The 18,340-nt window shown below is 37.1% G+C and overlaps 1 long non-coding RNA gene across 2 annotated transcripts; it reads right to left on the bottom strand.

Annotated features, from left to right (window-relative positions):
- Window positions 1–308: 308 nt before the first annotated feature.
- LOC120097054 (uncharacterized) lies at window positions 309–16,179 on the bottom strand. 2 transcript variants are annotated; one of them, XR_005494163.2, is made up of 4 exons: window positions 9,654–14,341; window positions 9,107–9,205; window positions 8,915–9,003; window positions 309–6,313 (listed from the first exon to the last, which is right to left on the bottom strand). It is a non-coding gene; the product is annotated as an uncharacterized LOC120097054 (long non-coding RNA). The 2 variants fall into 2 exon arrangements; XR_005494164.2 differs by lacking the exons at window positions 9,107–9,205; window positions 9,654–14,341 and adding an exon at window positions 15,926–16,179.
- Window positions 16,180–18,340: the final 2,161 nt, after the last annotated feature.

Genomic DNA, 18,340 nt, shown 5'->3' with positions numbered 1-18,340 from the left:
TGGTGCTCTTACTAGGATATTCATTGCTACCTATGAGGTCAGAGTCCAGGGTCAGTCCATGTATAGTCTTTAGTTAGTGGCTTAGTCCCTGGAAGCTCTGGTTGCTTGGCATTGTTGTACATATGGGGTCTCGAGCCCCTTCAGGCTCTTCCAGTTCTTTCTCTGATTCCTTCAACGGGGGTCCTATTCTCAGTTCAGTGGTTTGCTGCTGGCATTCGCCTCTGTATTTGCTATATTCTGGCTGTGTCTCTCAGGAGCGATCTACATCCGGCTCCTGTCGGTCTGCACTTCTTTGATTCATCTATCTTGTCTAATTGGGTGGCTGTATATATATGGGCCACATGTGGGGCAGGCTCTGAATGGGTGTTCCTTCAGTCTCTGTTTTAATCTTTGCCTCTCTATTCCCCGCCAAGGGTATTCTTCTTCCCCTTTTAAAGAAGGAGTGAAGCATTCACATTTTGATCATCCGTCTTGAGTTTCATTTGTTCTAGGCATCTAGGGTAATTCAAGCATTTGGGCTAATAGCCACTTATCAATGAGTGCATACCATGTATGTCTTTCTGTGATTGGGTTATCTCACTCAGGATGATATTTTCCAGTTCCAACCATTTGCCTACGAATTTCATTAAGTCATTGTTCTTGATAGCTGAATAATATTCCATTGTGTATATGTACAACATTTTCTGTATCCATTCCTCTGTAGAAGGGCATCTGGGTTCTTTCCAGATTCTGGCTATTATAAATAAGGCAGCGATGAACATAGTGGAGCACGTGTCTCTTTTGTACGTTGAGGAATCTTTTGGGTATATGCCCAAGAGAGGTATAGCTGGATCCTCAGGCAGTTCAATGTCCAATTTTCTGAGGAACCTCCAGACTGATTTCCAGAATGGTTGTACCAGTCTGCAACCCCACCAACAATGGAGGAGTGTTCCTCTTTCTCCGCATCCTCGCAAGCATTTGCTGTCACCTGAGTTTTTTTCTTAGCCATTCACAATGGTGTGAGGTGAAATCTCAGGGTTGTTTGGATTTGCATTTCCCTTATGATTAAAGATGTTGAACATTTCTTTAGGTGTTTCTCAGCCATTCGGCATTCCTGAGGTGTGAATTCTTCATTTAGCTCTAAACCCCATTTTAAATAGGGTTATTTGTCTCCCTGCAGTCTAACTTCTTGAGTTCTTCGTATATTTTGGATATAAGGCCTCTATCTGTTGTAGGATTGGTAAAGATCTTTTCCCAATCTGTTGGTTGCCGTTTTGTCCTAGCCACAGTGTCCTTTGCCTTACAGAAGTTTTGCAGTTTTATGAGATCCCATTTGTTGATTCTTGATCTTAGAGTATAAGCCATTGGTGTTTTGTTCAGGAAATTTTTTCCAGTGCCCATGTGTTCCAGATGCTTCCCTAGTTTTTCTTCTATTAGTTTGAGTGTGTCTGGTTTGATGTGGAGGTCCTTGATCCACCTGGACTTAAGCTTTTACAGGGTGATAAGCATGGATCGATCTGCATTCCTCTACATGTTGACCTCCAGTTGAACCAGCACCATTTGCTGAAAATGCTATCTTTTTTCCATTGGATGGTTTTGGCTCCTTTGTCAAAAATCAAGTGACCATAGGTGTGTGGGTTCATTTCTGGGTCTTCAATTCTTTTCCATTGGTCTATCTGTCTGTCTCTGTACCAATACTATGCAGTTTTTATCACTATTGCTCTGTAATACTGCTTGAGTTCAGGGAGAGTGATTCCACCTGAAGTCCTTTTATTGTTGAGGATAGTTTTAGCTATCCTGGGTTTTTTGTTATTCCAGATGAATTTGCAAATTGTTCTGTCTAACTCTTTGAAGAATTGGATTGGTATTTTGATGGGGAATGCATTGAATCTGTAGATCGCTTTTGGTAAAATGGCCATTTTTACTAAATTAATCCTGCCAATCCATGAGCATGGGAGATCTTTCCATCATCTGAGGTCTTCTTCAATTTCTTTCTTCAGTGTCTTGAAGTTCTTATTGCACAAATCTTTTACTGGCTTGGTTAAAGTCACACCGAGGTACTTTATATTATTTGGGTCTATTATGAAGGGTGTCGTTTCCCTAATTTCTTTCTCGGCTTGTTTCTCTTTTGTGTAGAGGAAGGCTACTGATTTATTTGAGTTAATTTTATATCCAGCCACTTTGCTGAAGTTGTTTATCAGCTTTAGTAGTTCTCTGTTGGAACTTTCGGGATCACTTAAATATACTATCATATCATCGGCAAATAGTGATATTTTGACTTCTTCTTTTCCGATCTGTATACCCTTGACCTCCTTTTGTTGTTTGATTGCTCTGGCTAGAACTTCAAGAACTATAATGAATAAGTAGGGAGAGAGTGGGCAGCCTTGTCTAGTCCCTGATTTTAGTGGAATTGCTTCAAGTTTCTCTCCATTTAGTTTAATGTTAGCAACTGGTTTGCTGTATATAACTTTTACTATGTTTGGTATGGGCCTTGAATTCCTATTCTTTCCAGGACTTTAATCATTAAGGGGTGTTGAATATTGTCAAATGCTTTCTCAGCATCTAATGAAATGATCATGAGGTTTTGTTCTTTCAGTTTGTTTATATAATGGATCACGATGATGGTTTTCCATATATTAAACGATCCCTGCATGCCTGGGATGAAGCCTACTTGATCATGGTGGATGATTGTTTTGATGTGATCTTGAATTTAGTTTGCCAGAATTTTATTGAGTATTTTTGCATCGATATTCATAAGGGAAATTAGTCTGAAGTTCTCTTTCTTGTTGGGTTTTTGTGTGGTTTAGGTATAAGGGTAATTGTGGCTTCATAGAAGGAATTCGGTAGTGCTCCATCTGTTTCAATTTTGTGGAATAGTTTGCATAGTATTGGTATGAGTTCTTCTATGAAGTTCTGATAGAAATCTGCACTGAACCCGTCTGGAGCTGGGTTCTTTTTGGTTGGGAGAACTTTAATGACTGCTTCTATTTCCTTAGGAGTTATGGGGTTGTTTAACTGTTTTATCTGTTCCTGATTTAACTTTGGTACCTGGTATCTGTCTAGGAAATTGTCCATTTCTTGTAGATTTTCAAGTTTTGTTGAATATAGGCTTTTATAGTAAGATCTGATGATTTTTTGAATTTCCTCTGAATCTGTAGTTATGTCTCCCTTTTCATTTCTGATTTTGTTAATTTGGACACACTCTCTGGGTCCTCTCGTTAGTCTGGCTAAGTGTTTATCTATCTTGTTTATTTTCTCAAAGAACCAACTTTTGGTTCTGTTGATTCTTTTTATGGTCCTTTTTGTTTCTACTTGGTTGATTTCAGCTCTGAGTTTGATTATTTCCTGCTTCTACTCCTCCTGGGTGTATTTGCTTCTTTTTGTTCTAGAGCTTTTAGGTGTGCTGTCAAGCTGCTGACATATGCTCTTTCCTGTTTCTTTCTGCAGGCACTCAGAGCAATGAGTTTTCCTCTTAGCACAGCTTTCATTGTGTCCCATAAGTTTGGGTATGTTGTACCTTCATTTTCATTAAATTCTAAAAAGTCTTTAATTTCTTTCTTATTTCTTCCTTGACCAGGTTATCATTGAGTAGAGCATTGTTCAATTTCCATGTATATGTGGGCATTCTTCCCTTACTTTTATTGAAGACCAGTTTTAGGCCGTGGTGATCTGATAGCACGCATGGGATTATTTCTATCTTTCTGTACCTGTTGAGGCCCGTTTTTTGACCAATTATATGGTCAATTTTGGAGAAGTTTCATGAGGAGCTGAGAAGGTGCATCCTTTTGCTTAAGGATAGAATGTTCTATAAATATCTGTTAAGTCCATTTGGCTCATGACTTCTCTTAGTCTGTCTACGTCTCTGTTTAATTTCTGTTTCCATGATCTGTCCATTGATGAGAGTGGGGTTTTGAAATCTCCTACTATTATTATGTGAGGTGCAATGTGTGTTTCTAGCTTTAGTAAGGTTTCTTTTACGTATGTAGGTGCCCTTGTATTTGGGGCATAGATATTTAGGATTGAGAGTTCATTTTGGTGGATTTTTCCTTTGATGAATATGAAATGTCCTTCCTTATCTTTTTTGATGACTTTTAGTTGAAAATTGATTTTATTTGATATTAGAATGGCTACTTCAGCTTGCTTCTTCCGACCATTTGCTTGGAAAGTTGTTTTCCAGCCTTTCAATCTGAGGTAGTGTCTGTCTTTGTCTCTGAGGTGTGTTTCCTGTAGGCAGCAGAATGCAGGGTCCTCGTTGCGTATCCAGTTTGTTAATCTATGTCTTTTTATTGGGGATTTGAGGCCATTGATGTTGAGAGATATTAAGGAATACTGATTATTGCTTCCTGTTATATTCATATTTGGATGTGAGGTTATGTTTGTGTGCTTTTCTTCTCTTTGTTTTGTTGCCAAGATGATTAGTTTCTTGCTTCTTCTAGGGTATATCTTGCCTCCTTATGTTGGGCTTTACCATTTACTATCCTTTGTAGTGCTGGATTTGTAGAAAGATATTGTGTAAATTTGGTTTTGTCATGGAATATCTTGGTTTCTCCATATATGTTAATTGAGAGTTTTGCAGGATACAGTAACCTGGGCTGGCATTTGTGTTCTCTTAGGGTCTGTATGACATCAGTCCAGGATCTTCTGGCCTTCATAGTTTCTGGCGAAAAGTCTGGTGTGATTCTGATAGGTCTGCCTTTATATGTTACTTGACCTTTTTCCCTTACTGCTTTTAATATTCTTTCTTTATTTTGTGCGTTTGGTGTTTTGACAATTATGTGTCAGGAGGTGTTTCTTTTCTGGTCCAATCTATTTGGAGTTATGTAGGCTTCTTGCATGCCTATGGGTATCTCTTTTTTTAGGTTAGGGAAGTTTTCTTCTATGATTTTGTTGAAGATATTTACTGGTCCTTTGAGCTGGCAGTCTTCACTCTCTTCTATACCTATTATCCTTTGGTTTGATCTTCTCACTGAGTCCTGGATTTCCTGTATGTTTTGGACCAGAATTTTTTTCTGCTTTACATTATCTTTGACAGTTGAGCCAATGATTTCTATGGAATCTTCTGCTCCTGAGATTCTCTCTTCCATCTCTTGTATTCTGTTGGTGAAACTTGTATCTATAGCTCCTTGTCTCTTCTTTTGGTTTTCTATATCCAGGGTTGTCTCCATGTGTTCTTTCTTGATTGCTTCTATTTCCATTTTTAATTCCTTCAACTGTTTGATTGTGTTTTCCTGGAATTCTTTCAGGGATTTTAGTGTCTCCTCTCTATGGGCTTCTACCTGTTTATTTATGTTTTCCTGGAATTCTTTCAGGGATTTTTGTGATTCCTCTCTGTAGGCTTCTACTTGTTTATTAATGTTTTTCTGTGTTTCTCTAAGGGAGTTCTTCATGTCTTTCTTGAAGTCCTCCAGCATCATTATCAAATATGATTTTGAAACTAGATCTTGCTTTTCTGCATGTTTGGATATTCCATGTTTGTTTTGATGGGAGAATTGGGCTCTGATGGTGCCATGTAGTCTTGGTTTCTGTTGCTTGGGTTCTTGCGCTTCCCTTCGCCATCAGATTATCTCTAGTGTTACTTTGTTCTGCTATTTCTGACAGTGGCTAGACTGTCCTATAAGTCTGTGTGTCAGGAGTGCTGTAGACCTGTTTTCCTGTTTTCTTTCAGCCAGTTATGTGGACAGAGTGTTCTGCTTTCGGGCGTGTAGTTTTTCCTCTCTACAAGTCTTCAGCTGTTCCTGTGGGCCTGTATCTGGTGTTTACCAGGCAGATCACTTGCAGCAGAATAGTTGGTCTTACCTGTGGTCCCGAGGCTCAAGTTCGCTCAAGGAGTGCTGCCCCCGAGCTCTCTGTGAGGCAGCAACAGGAAGATCTGCGCTGCCATTTCCTTTCCGGGAGCTTCAGTGCACCAGGGTTCCAGATGGAGTTTGGTGTTTTCCTCTGGAATCAGTAATGTGTGCAGTGTGCAGTCTCTTCTGGTTTCCCAGGCGTGTCTGCCTCTCTGAAGGTTTAGCTCTCCCTCCCACGGGATTTGGGTGCAGAGAACTGTCTATCCGGTCTGTTCCTTCAGGTTCCGGCAGTGTCTCAGGTGCAGGGGTCCTGCTGCTCCTGAGCCCTCCCCTACGGGAACCCAGAGGCCTTAAACAGTTTCCTCTTGGGCCAGGGATGTGGGCAGGGGTGGGCAGTGTTGGTGGTCTTTTCCGCTCTGCAGCTTCAGGAGTGCCCAGCTGGCTAGTCGGTGAGGTCTCTTTTCCACGGGGTCTGGGAGGAGAGAGCTGCTGCGGGCAGGGATCCGCGGGTGTGGGACTCGAGTCTTCATATTTGTTAATGATCGTTCCTGAAAACATAAATACAAGTAACATTTTGAAGACAGAGCAGGCTTAAATTAGGAGTATGTATGCACATAAACATGTAAAACAATTAATGATAAAAAAGTTCATAAATTTGGACAGACTAAGGAGAGGCATATGGGAAGGTTTTAGAAGAAGAAAGTGGAAAGGACAAATTATGTAAGTATAGTATAACCTCAAAAGGTAAAAGAAAAAAGAGATTATAACAAAAAACAACTATTTTTCTCTTCTCATGTGTCTTTACATTGGAAAAATTCAGCTACCATTTTCTAAGGACTACTTTACGTTGTATTCTTCATTAGAAGATATTCACCTGCAATGCCATATATCTTAGCAAATGCTGTTAACATTGTTTTGGCTTCATACAAATTTGGTGAAGAGAACATTTTTCACAAAGAAAACTCTCTTAATCACACTACCATTCTATAGTATGATCACACTTTTGTTTTCTTCACACACATTCCCAAACAAATAATCCCCTATATTTAGGACCTTGAACATGCTTCAAAAAGGTTGTTTTTACTGGTCTACCATGTGCTAGCACATGAGAACTGCTCTTATAAAACAAACCAAATTGGATTTTGTGCTGAGGTCAAGAGTTTCTAATTTATGCTTAATATTTCCAGGGGAAAAAAGTTTTTCCTTAGACGCCATTATGCTGGACATTTTAAACTATATTTGAAGTTCCTCACTTCCTCTAGTTCTCAAATGAAATTTTTGATTAGATAATTTGCTGAGCATTTAAATGCATTCACTTTTATTTTCCTTTTATTTCCAATCAAGCAGAAAGTAGAAAGCAATCACTTAATGAGAACATAACCCACTCAGCCCTTAAGGCTCGCACTGACTACCTTTGCATCAGCTCTAACGTGTGAGAGAGTCCGGTTTCTGACCATCTCATCTCCCATGGGCTGTAACTTCCAGCCCATTATGAAGATTGCTTCTGCCCTTGCTGATCCCACTCTCATTTATATTATCCATGATTCAGCTTGGCTCAATTTCCTAGCAAAATCATTCAAGGACAAATTTGTATCTAAGGCCCAGATACATAGATTCTGTGGAAGAAATATAATTCATTTAAAAATAAACATTTCAATATTGAAAGATTGGCAAACGTAAGATAATTGAAAGCATGCAACTCCTTGACTGAACAAAATGTTTAAAAGTTGAGAGCCCATTAAGTAATCAATGTATTCATTCCTCACACTTCATCACTGCGAGAGTCAGAACAATTGATTCCACCTGGGACAAATGTTCAGCGAGCATTATCCAGAAATTTGCCTTCAACTCATTCTGCCTCCCACTAAGTGGATGAAAACTGCTAAAACCCCTGGGATAAAAAGGGCTGTTCTAAGGTGAAATGTTTATCAATATGACAAAGAGAAAAGGCTAGGAAACCAGAAAATTCAAATAGATCAAATGGTATACTGGTCAACATTTGAATTATTAATACCTGTAGTGGATTCAAAGATGGCAGGGTATAAAACTAATTAAGGATAATAAGATAAAAATTTTGAATAATTATTTTTCTTCTCAAACTCAAAAACTTCATTAACATGTCAGAAAAAATGTCTTGGTAAAATATAAGAAATTGTTTGCACAAACATATTAACATGACAGTACAGCATATGTGTTTAAAATATAATGCCTCCTATTAAAAATTTGCAAAAAGAACCCACTTTGGAGCCCTAACTTCCCTGCATCTAGTAGTTATGTAGATGAGACTGGGCTTGAACTTACAGAGACTTTCTTATCTCTGCCTCATATGTTATGGATTTAAAGACAAGCACACCACATAACATTTTTGGTTTGCTTTGAAAATAATAAAAAATTATAAAGTTTTATAAGATTGTCTCTCAACTAACATACATATATCATGTATTTCAATGAAAATAAAATGTGTTCTATGGAAAAGAAATAATTAATATTACAACAGGTAATTTTATCTTGAAGCTATGAGGCAAGTAAGAAACTCTAATAAAGAATTGAAGTCAATAAAATGTGAATATTAGTAAGAGGACATCCCTCTCTACCCAAAGTATTCACATTTATGCACTGGTTTATTATTATATTTAAACATTTCTAAAGTATTTTATAATTTTAGTTGGTATGAAAGCTTTGTATTATAGAAATTCATGCTTATTTTCTTTCAGAAATTTTTGAAAACTGTGTCAAATAATTATTACAGCAATTAAACATGTTTAATTCCAAAGGACTCATTGTTCAAATTTGGCTTTCACCATTAAAAATAACTTTGTTTAGCGTTCTGAAATGAGTATTAAACTTGTTCAAATTTATTTGACTTGTAACTATATATGGCATATTAAGTACTCCATAACTCATGAGGTATATTTTAAAATATACTTTTCTTAATACACTATCATTCTAATCAATTGCTCTTACAAAAAATTGAAAATAACATTCTTTTCTATAACAATAAAATCTGTATAAAAGAAATATAAGATTTGATTTGTAAAGAAAATACGTATGTAAGAGGCATGAAATCGAGTGAGATTCAACTGTTTTCTAATTGTGTAAGATGAGGAAAGCAAAAGAGAACAACATGAAAAATGCACTTGGTCACCCACCTGAATTTCTGCACTTTGGGAGCTGACTCATGAGGATCTTTGTGAATGTGAGGCCAGTTATCTTGTTTGAAAATAATTTCATGCAATTACTTTCATGTGAAAATAAAAAATAATATACACTTATTAGCCTCATTTAGAGTTCAACTCATCACAATCATTGTTAAGGTACTTGTTGCAAAAGTCTATACTCACTTAAAGATTATCAATCTTGCTTTAGTATAATAATGGTAAATGCACACCTATTACACAGATCATGTTCTTGAAGAAAGGAAAAGTCTTTTTCTGACTGCCCTGATGGAAGCAAAAAGCTATTTAAATTCTGTACAAAAATTCACATAACAATCTGCTTACATACTTTAACTTTTATAAGTTGGAAGAATTGGATTTAGTGGGTCTAACACTGTAATCCCATGGTATTTAAATGATATATTTTTGACAACTCTAAGTTCAACTACCAAGAGGCAAGTTGTACAAGGCTTACTATACCAGAATCCTCCTGTCAAAAGGAAATGCAAGGACAAAGAGTGGAGCAGAGACTGAAGAAAAGGCCATCCAGAGACTGCCCCACCTGAGGATCAATTCCATCTACTGACACCAAACCCAGACACTTTTGCTGATGCCAAGAAGCACTTGCTGACAGGAGCCTTCTTAAAAGAGAGAATGAAATACTCATGGAAGGAAATATGGAGACAAAATGTGGAGCAGAAATTGAAGGAAAGGCCTTCCAGACACTGCTCACCTGTGGATCCATCCCTTACAAAGACACCAAACCCAGACACTATTGTGGATGCCAAGAAGTGCTTGCTGACAGGAGCCTGATATAACTGTCTCTGAAGAGGCTCTGGTAGCCTGAAAAATACAGAGGAGAATGCTTGCAGTCAACCATTTGACTGAGCACTGGGTCCACAAATGGAGGAGTTAGAGGTGGTACTGAAGGAGCTGAAGGTAAACACCTTCAACCCCAGAGGAAGAAGAACAATATCAACCAACCAGACTCCCCAGAGCTCCCAGGGACTAACCCACCAACCAAAGAGTACACAAGGAGGGACCCATGGTTCTAGCTGAATATGTAGCAGAGGATGGCCTTTTTGGACATCAAGGGGAGGAGAGGCACTTAGTCTGGTGAAGGCTAAATGACCCAGTGTAGGAGAATGCCTGCTCAGGGAGGAAGGATTGTATGGGAGGGTAAGGGAGCATCCTCATATAAGCAGGCAGAGGGGGAATGGTATAGGTTATTTCCAAAGGGGAAAGCAAGAAAGGGAATAACATTTGAAATGAAAATAAATAAAATATTCCAATAAAAAAGAAATTTTATATCATATATGAGCCATGTTGTTCAGACTATAAATTCTATTTCAAATATTAAAACAGCATATTAATATATACATATAAAAATATAGTATTGTATTGTGATTAATGTGTCAGTTGAGAAGATGTTTTCTGAACTTCCTTTATATGATGGTAAAAAAACAAGAATGGTCCCCATAGTCTAGTATTTAAACAAAAGTTACCTGAGATCTTTGCCTCACTGTCTGCTCTAGTCTGTCTCTCTGTCTCTGTCTCTGTCTCTGTCTCTGTGTGTCTCTGTGTCAATGTGTCTGTGTTTATGTCTCTGTCTCACTCTCTGTCTCTCTCTCTGTGTCTCTGTCTCTGTCTCTCTCTCTCTTTCTCTCTCTCTCTCTGTGTCTCTCTGTCACTGTCTTATCTCTCTCTGCTTCCTTTGTGTGAATAAAAATGTGACCATCCACTGTTCTTCTCTTGCTGTCAAGCTTCACCTGACTATTGCCATGCCTACTCATCATGATTGCCTCCATCCCCGGAAATTGTGTCCCAATACCTTTTCATATTTTAGCTATTCTCAGTCATAGCATTTTAACACATCAACAGGAAAGTAAATGAAACACTCATAGCTAGATGATAAGTTTTGATACTTGATTTAAATATTTGTTTTTGTGGAGGAGAGAAGCTCAGAGGGCTGGGAGGAGTGGAGAGAGGTAAAACTGTGGTTGGGTTGTGTTATATGACACAAATTTAAAAAATAAAAGAAAATTGATATCGAGAAAAGAAAAAAGTCCTCCAATTTCCTGTATTTTGAAGTCTTGTTATTTTTCGCTGAAATTTTTGAAATGTTGTTAATGTTTTATTTTATTAGTATGTGAGCATTTATTTAAACCTTTATTTCCCACTATTAATTTCTGCTCATTTTTAAAGGTGTCTTTTCACCTTTCTTATTTATTAAATATCAACAAGTCATATAAGCTTAAGTGTTTCTTAATGTTTTGCAGCTATTTGAAAAGCTGTACTTTATATCTTGATGGCATTATATTATCATCAAATATTGTTATATATCTGCTGATAAAAATGATGCCTAATTAAAATTTTCACATGACCTACATGATGTACTATTTCTGAATTAGAGTCAAGTATACAAAATTGTATGTACTGTATATGGCATCACATACCTAGGACTGGTTTTTGATTTTAACACTGTAATATAGCAAGTCAATATACACATCTCAAGAAATTAAGTTAATGTATAAAGAAAACTAAAACAAACTACAAATAGTGAAACACAAGCCCCTTACATAATGGTCTCACAAAAGAAATTGATTTAAATGATAGAGGTAAATAAAATTAGTTAATCAATTAATGATTTAGTATACATATTTAGAGTCTTAAATTTGTGTGCGCTGGGATGAATAATGATGTGCACAAATACACACATAACGTGTTTATTACAATTGTAAAGTAATGCCTTTATATTTATAAAAAATAGCCAGATCTAAATTCTGATTTGAAGTAAAGTTTAATGGTAATTAATAATGCTGAAACTTTAATGACTTTATATTAGCTTTCTAGAAATGACATCATTCTGAAATAATTAAAATACTTAATGTTTTAAGGATTGACAACTTTAAGAATTTTAAAAATAATTAGTTCATTAATGAACAATATTTCCTGTTATATCAAGAGTCCATACTGATTTATTCTGCCATATATACAGGTTTGTTTGAACATAAATGAAACTTTTTAAGATTTTTTTTTCAAACATTGGCATTTTTCTCTCCTTAAGACAAAATGTTAGTGGTTCTGTCAGTCACATTGTACCCTTTTAAAAATGGGCACAATTTTATTTTTCAATTCATTTTATCTTAAAACTTTAAAAAACTAGTAATTTAGCCTTGAGAATAATGGAGTAATATTTTGAAAAAATTAATTCAAAGTGGACTGGCACAAGTTTGTGTACTCAATTCAAAGAGCAGACAAATCAATTAGAATTTCTCTTCCTATAATTTTCCCCATCTCCAAAATATAATTGTTACCATCTCCTCTTCTCAACCTGGAGTGTCCAAATGCCCTACAAGCTTGACTGAAGTATCTTTGTTAAAAAGATAATTATACTTATAAATAGATGAGTTATCATAAGTACAACAAAATATTACTAGAAATAAAATATTTCTAATCAGCTGGCTTGCTACTACGTGCTTGTACTTCCAGCATTTGGGAGACTGAGAGAGGATGTTATCAAATTCAAATCCTGCCTGCTCTCCGGAATAAAGCAAGTTTTGTGATAACCTTATCTGTAAAAAAACGACCCTATTCTAGAAAGCAAACAAGTAAACATTTCCAGAAATCTTTTTTGTTTTGTGTTTAAAAAGATATGTTCTGGTCATTTACCCAAAAGATACTGCAACATACAACAAAGACACGTGCTCCACTATGTTCATTAGCAGCCCAATTATAATAGTCAGAACTGGAAGGAACCCAGATGCCCTTCAACAGTGGAATAGATTCAAAAAGTGTGGTACATCTACACAATGGAATACTACTCAGCCATCAAAAACAATGACTTTATGAAATTCATAGGCAAATGGATGGAACTGGAAAATATCATCGTGAGTGAGATAATCCAATCACAGTAAAACACACTTGGTTTGCACTAATTGATAAGTGGATGTTAGCCCAAAAGCTTGAATTACCCAAGATGCAATCCAAGGACCACAGGAAGTTCAAGAAGAAGGATGACCAAAATGCAGATACTCCCACTCTTTCTTAAAAGGGGAAAAAATAGTCATAGGAGGGAATATGGAAGCAAAGTTTAGAGCAACGACTGAAGGAACGGCCATTCAGAGCCTGCCCCACATTTGACTCATATATTTACAGCCACCAAAACTACATAAGATTGATGAAGCTAAAAAGTGCATGCTGAAAAGAACTGGATATAGATCTCTGCTGAGAGACACATCCAGAGCATGTCCAATACAGAGGTCAATGTTAGCAGCAAACAACTAAACTGAGAATAGGACCTCCTTTAGGGTAATTAGAGGAAGTATTGAAAGAGCTGAACCCTGCCTGATGATCCAGCTATACCTCTCTTGGGCATATACCCAAAAGATGCCTCAACATATAAAAGAGACACGTGCTCCACTATGTTCATCGCAGCCTTATTTATAATAGCCAGAAGCTGGAAAGAACCCAGATGCCCTTCAACAGAGGAATGGATACAGAAAATGTGGTACATCTACACAATGGAATATTACTCAGCTATCAAAAACAACGAGTTTATGAAATTCGTAGGCAAATGGTTGGAACTGGAAAATATCATCCTGAGTGAGCTAACCCAATCACAGAAAGACATACATGGTATGCACTCATTGATAAGTGGCTATTAGCCCAAATGCTTGAATTACCCTAGATCCCTAGAACAAACGAAACTCAAGACGGATGATCAAAATGTGAATGCTTCACTCCTTCTTTAAATGAGGAAAAAGAATACCCTTGGCAGGGAAGGGAGAGGCAAAGATTAAAACAGAGACTGAAGGAACACCCATTCAGAGCCTGCCCCACATGTGGCCCATACATATACAGCCACCCAATTAGACAAGATGGATGAAGCAAAGAAGTGCAGACCGACAGGAGCCGGATGTAGATCGCTCCTGAGAGACACAGCCAGAATACAGCAAATATAGAGGCGAATGCCAGCAGCAAACCACTGAACTGAGAATAGGTCCCCTATTGAAGGAATCAGAGAAAGAACTGGAAGAGCTTGAAGGGGCTCGAGACCCCAAAAGTACAACAATGCCAAGCAACCAGAGCTTCCAGGGACTAAGCCACTACCTAAAGACTATACATGGACTGACCCTGGACTCTGACCTCATAGGTAGCAATGAATATCCTAGTAAGAGCACCAGTGGAAGGGGAAGCCCTGGGTCCTGCTAAGACTGAACCCACAGTGAACTAGTCTATGGGGGGAGGGCGGCAATGGGGGGAGGGTTGGGAGGGGAACACCCATAAGGAAGGGGAGGGGGGAGGGGGATGTTTGCCCGGAAACCGGGAAAGGGAATAACACTCGAAATGTATATAAGAAATACTCAAGTTAATAAAAAAAAAAAAAAAAAAAGAAAGAAAGAGCTGAACCGACTTGCAACCCCTTAAGGAATCAGAGAAAGAACTGGAAGAACTTGAAGGGGCTCGAGACCGCATATGTACAACAATGCCAAGCAACCAGAGCTTCCAGGTTCTAAGCCACTACCTAAGGACTATACATGGACTGACCCTGGACTCTGACCTCATAGGTAGCAATGAACAGCCTAGTAAGAGCACCAGTGGAAGGGGAAGCCCTGGGTCCTGCTAAGACTGAACCCCCAGTGAACTAGATTGTTGGGGGGAGGGCGGCAATGGGGGGAGGATGGGGAGGGGAACACCCATAAGGAAGGGTAGGGGGGAGGGGGATGTTTGCCCGGAAACCGGGAAAGGGAATAACACTCGAAATGTATATAAGACATACTCAAGTTAATAAAAAAAACAGCAATGCCAACCAGGGCTTCCAGAGTCTAAACCACTACCCAAAGAGTATACATGGACTGACCAAGGGCTCCAACTTCATATGTAGCAGAGAATAGACTTGTTGCGGAACCAGTAGAAGGGGAAGCCCTTGGTCCTGCCAAGGTTGGACACCCCAGTGCAGGGGAATGTCTGTGGGGGAGGAAGGGTGGTAAAGGACGTGGATTGGGGGAACACCGGTACGGGAATGGGGAGAGGATGGGAAATTAAGTACAAGAAACCGGGAAAGGGGATAACATTTGAAATGTAAGTAAAGAAATGTATCTAATAAAAGAAAGACATGTTTTAAATTGTGGCATAAATAAAACAAAAGTGCAATTAAAACTTATTGTTGTAATTAAGGTTATTTATTATTGGACCAACCTGAATGAAAATATAACTAACCATTTCATGGTTATAAATGTAGCTGGGCAGTGATTGACACGCCTTTAATAACCAGCATTAGAGATGCAGAGGCAAAGGGGAAGACCTTGGTCCTGTCAGGCCTGGACCCCCAGTGAATGGGTTTCTTGGGGGGAAGGGCGATGATGGGGAGAAGGGGAGGGGAACACCTATATAGAAGGGGAGGGGAAGGGTTAGGGGGATTTTGGCCTGGAAACTGGGAAAGGGAATAACATTTGAAATGTAAATAAGAAATACCCAATTTAATAAAGATGGGGGGGGAAGAGTTCTATCAGTTGCTTGATCAAACTCCCTTTGACTGAAACTAACTGTAGAATTATTTAACAGGGGAGGAGACAATTTGTACATGGTTAATATTCTGACTATGTGAATACTTAAACTATTATTAGCAAGAAGAAGGGTGTTATGGTAAAAGATTTTGAGCAGTATGATACTACTGACACTGTAAATGTGTCCTAGTCATTAAAAAGATGTATTGACCATAGAGAAGGGGAGGGGGAGGGGTTAGGGGCATGTTGGTCTGGAAACCGGGAAGGGGAATAACAACTGAAATGTAAATAAGAAATACTCAAGTTAATAAAAATGAAAAAAAATGTATTGAGGCACCGAGAAAGCTCAGCAGGTAAAGGCTCCAAGGAGCTGAGTGCCATCACCAAGCTCCACATCTCGGTGGGAGGGGAGAACCAATTTCTATATGCCTTCATACCCCCGCACTACAAACACAAATAAATATATGGAATTAAAAGTTTGTTAAAATGTACTGACCAGTAATAACAGAACTTTGTACCACTTCTTATTTGCTGACTCCCACTTCATGCACCCTTTTCAAAGTGTTCCTCTCCTCCATTCCCCATTAATGAAGAAATTCTGTTTAAAAAAAAAGAGAGAGAGAGAAAGAGAGGCAAAGGCAGGTAGATCTCTAAGTTTGAAGCTTGCCTGGTCTAAAGAGCATGTTGCACGACAGTTAGGGCTACACAGAAAATCTCTGTTCTAAAAAAAATTCAAATACAACTTGTATAAATCACATTTAACAAATATAAATCACCACATCTGTAACTGATAAAAATAAGTAATTAATTTAATCGAAATTATTTTTGATTACTGTTTGATTGATTATGAAGTTATGTACTATAAATAATTCAAACTAATTCAGTATATTTTTGTATGTGAGCATGCTAAAAATATTCCGTAAGATTTATTTTTATATTCTCATATATAAAATACTCTAATTTATTAACAGTGAACTTACCACAGGGGAAATAAGTAATATAATGAAAATTGATTCAAATTGAAAGTATATTTAAAGAGCACAAGTTATTAATGACTTTGTGCTAATTTTCACTTATCAAATTGAATGTGATGATTACTATCCTGGCCTCTGTATTGAAAAAGTGCATAATTTCCACCTCTTAATTTATGGATATTTAAAACAAAAAGTGTCAATGAACTTAAAGTGTGATGCAATGCACTCTGCCCGACTTTGATTAAAAATAGTAAAAAAATTATATATTAAGAGCATAATAAATATTCTATTTCTTTCCTTTTCCATAGCTCCTGTATAAGCATTTACTGGTATGGCAGATAACTTGATATAAGTGATGGGAATGGAATGAAATAACATGAGAAACTTTGGATTATAACTTGAACAAAATAAATTACAGACTACCATATAGTCCTAAACTCCACTGATATTTGAAGAAGTTATGTAGCTTCTGCTCCCGGCTTTTCATCTACGAACTGTAAGCAAGAACTGAAAGTTAGAAAATGATATTAAAGTATATGGTTTAATTCCCAGTGCCTATCTTCACCTGAAGGGAAGACTAACACTCATTAAATGTGTTTTCATGTCTACCCTTGAAAGGAGGCAGAGATGAAAGTAGGGCCTTCCTTGACAACATTTATAAAAGAAGAACTCTGACTTCTCATAAAGAATTGTTCTCAGTACGATGCACTCTCAGCCAGTAGAGAAGCAATTCCATTTGTCTTCTTTCTTAACTTCTTCGTGGTCACTAGTTTCTAGCACTTCGTCCTCTGGAGAAATAAGTGCCTCCTTTCTGTTGGTCCCATTAGTGCTTCCTTCAGTGAACTGCGCTATGATGCCCAGCAAGGGTACATTTTTTTCAGATGGAGTCTGGCAATGTTCAGAGAGATAACGGATTGCACCAGGTTTATATTTTTGTCCACCAAGTTTCTTAGCAAAACCAAACATAGTTTGCTTTTTAGATACTAGAAAAAATAAAGTAAAATAACTCCTAGTAGAAACAAGATTGTAATTTGAAGAACATCATATAGTCTTCATGTAAATAATTCAGATTAAAAAACTCAAACTATACTTATCCACATATCTATTTTTAACTTTTCTAATTTAAATTTAATTTATCAATGTAAATACATATATATATATATATATGCTTTTAACATAGAGATTGCAGCCAATTTATAGAAAGTAAACAAAGAAAAACTATTAGTAAACCCATTAGAGCCAAACTGCACACTTTCAGGCAGTTCATTAGTTTCTTACTTTGTTTTGAGTCACATATAGATAAGAATATATTTATAATTTTGGGAGATACACTGTTCATAATTGCAATATAAATTAAAATCTGTAATAATCATATAATTCTAGAATAAAGTTTTTGATGTTTTGTGTGTATATGCTTACTCAAGATTTTCTATTTTGTTCCTGGCAATTTTTATTTGGGAAATTGATATATAAAATTACAGAAGAGAATTCATTCAAGTCGATTTGCTTATCTACAATTAGCCAATTTACATGAACAGTCTTACAATTTTAAAAGATAGATTTCATATAAAAAATGCATTTGCTAAATGAAACTCAAAATGAGTGGCAACTCTTCATTTCCTCCAGCAAAGACAGACTACAGCTTTTTCCTTAAAGTGCTTTAACTAAATTACATTTCAGAGAGCAATATGAGCACACAGTTTATCACGTGTTCTAATTCACTAGTATCACTTAAGACACAAATGCATTAAAGATAACAGCACTCACTGACCTGTAGGAAAGAAAATCTATCCTTATGTTTCACATTCAAGACACATGTGTAAAAAATTGTGACAATATGAACTAGATAAAAGAGACATTTTAACAGTATAAGGAAATGTTCTTTATCTTTTTATTGTGATGTGTTTCACTACTTAGATAAAGCATGCTTGTCCTTT

The sequence above is a fragment of the Rattus norvegicus genome, chromosome 15 (genome assembly GCF_036323735.1).
Source record: "Rattus norvegicus strain BN/NHsdMcwi chromosome 15, GRCr8, whole genome shotgun sequence".
Classification (NCBI taxonomy): Eukaryota; Metazoa; Chordata; class Mammalia; order Rodentia; family Muridae; genus Rattus; species Rattus norvegicus.
Note: the sequence above shows the minus strand (reverse complement) of the source record. Positions and strands in the feature narration are given on the sequence as shown.